Consider the following 2,006-nt stretch of genomic DNA (forward strand, 5'->3'; position numbering starts at 1 on the left):
GGATTAAGGGGCTGAAGAAGAAGGAAGAGAAGGGTTGAGAGAAGGTGTGGAAGAAAGAAAATAGAAGAGAGGAGGTGGGGAGGGAGAGGGGAAGGGCCCTAACAGTCCAGAGAGGACCCTGTAGCATTTAGAAGACTGTCCAGAACCGCTGGCCAAGAGGAGGCTGGGTGTGTCTGGCAGGGGTGGGCTCCTTTCCCATGTCATGTAACTCAGGGGCCTGAGCCCAGGGAGGCGCTGCCTCTGCCCTTCCAAGCAGCTCTCCAGACCCAGAGCCCTGGACCCAGTTTCTGGGGTTCCCTTCCCTGAGGCTGCCAAGTGAGGACCCCCACCCAGCCTGGCCTCCTAAGTCAGGTGAACGCATTTCGCATGGCTACTCACCCACTGGCAGCCCAGCCTGCACCAGTCCAGAGGGTCCAACCTGATGGAGGCAGAACACAGGGCAGTGCCCCTCCTGCACCTGCGCCCAGCTGTGAGCTGCAGGATGTGGTCAAGGGAGGAAGCAGGGCCTCGGGCTCCGAGTCATTCTGGGATTTCCAGGCAATTTCTCACCGAGGGCACCGACAGGGCACTGTCTGGGCCTCTGAGTAGCTGTCGTCTCCCTCTCCTCATCCGGCCTGTGGGGCAATGGGGAGGTGAATGGGGGAGTGGAGAAGGCGAGCCCCATCCTCTATCGGACCTGAGGCCTGAGGACGTGGGACTCCCTAGGATCAGGACAGCTCCCGCCGGGCAGGCAGAGGTCTGGGGTGAGCCTTCTGCACCAGTACAGGGTGCAGACAGACAACTGCCCAGCTGCCACGCACCCCTGGAATCCAGCTCTGGAGACCCTGGCCTGCTCGCCTTTCTCCCATCCAGAACTCAGAAAGTCCTACTCACCCCTTTCACCACTTCCCAGAAAACCCCAACTGATGGAGGAGAAACCCTACCCCGTTTGGCGAAAGTGAGGAGGAGAGAAAGCTGGCCTGGGCTGGCAGGGGCTTCGCCGGGGCCTTCAGAGGCCTGGGGCTCCCTGCCCAAACCAGATCCAGGCTCTGTGCTCCCAGAGGCTGCTGGACGAGGAGCAGAGATGCAAGTCGTAGCCAAAGGGATGTGGACACATTTAGTTTGACTATTTTGGCCTTTTTTTTTTTTTTTAGGGGAGAGCATGAGCACAGTCCCCCACTACCACAATGATACAGTCGAGTTTCCCACATTTGGGGAAATCGCAGGGGTCAGCACATCCGGGGTGCACTGAATAAGCCTCGCCCTAGGAAAGCCACCTTCATGATCATGGTGTCTCCCCTGCCAGGTAAGTTTCCTTTGGGCTTTTAAAAAGCTAATCGAACATGTACAAATCAGAAGCTTTCACGCAAAAATTTGGATTTGCTACTTTTGTTTTTAAACAGAAGCACCTTCTTGGGGCATTTGTAGAGATAGCCCCTTAAGAGAGAACAAGCACTTTTTAATTTGCCATAGACCCATCGTGCCCTCTGACGCTAAGCCCCTCCAACACACCTCCCCTCAAGTATGAGTTGCAGTGGGGGGTCCCTTTAGGCATTCAAAATTTTTCAACTACAGGTATAGGGTTGTGGAATCAGAAATATCTGTCTTCAAACACCAGTTCAGTCACTCATTAGCTCTGTAACATTAATCAGTTATTTAGCTTCTCTGGACTTCAGTTTCCTCAACTATAAATGAAGATTATAGTATCACTACAAATCTCAGCTGTCGACTCAGGTTTGGAAGACTTATTAGCCAAAGGGGTACTGATGCAAAGTACCAAAAATCTGTGGGCGTTTATAAAGAGTATTTCTTTGGGGTAAAAGCTTACAGGCTTTCTCACCAAAACCTGTTGCCACGTGTTGAAGTAAGATGGTGGGCGACCCCTGCCTGGTCTCCAGGGCCTTCTCAGCTGCTCAGCTGCTCTGTTCTCTTTGGCTGCAAGCCATAATGCAAATGACTCATCTCTCTTCCTGGGGCTTTAGCTGTTTGAGCCTTCTCCTTTCTGTCACATGGCAGGGCCAAAATGA

The 2,006-nt window shown here is 53.4% G+C and overlaps 1 non-coding gene across 1 annotated transcript; it reads right to left on the bottom strand.

Annotated features, from left to right (window-relative positions):
• Positions 1 to 1,130: 1,130 nt before the first annotated feature.
• Positions 1,131 to 1,293, bottom strand: LOC111760583 (U1 spliceosomal RNA). Its single transcript, XR_002794233.1, has one exon. It is a non-coding gene; the product is annotated as a U1 spliceosomal RNA (small nuclear RNA).
• Between the last annotated feature and the right edge of the window lie 713 nt (positions 1,294 to 2,006).

The sequence above is a fragment of the Dasypus novemcinctus genome, chromosome 13, assembly GCF_030445035.2.
Source record: "Dasypus novemcinctus isolate mDasNov1 chromosome 13, mDasNov1.1.hap2, whole genome shotgun sequence".
Lineage (NCBI taxonomy): Eukaryota > Metazoa > Chordata > Mammalia > Cingulata > Dasypodidae > Dasypus > Dasypus novemcinctus.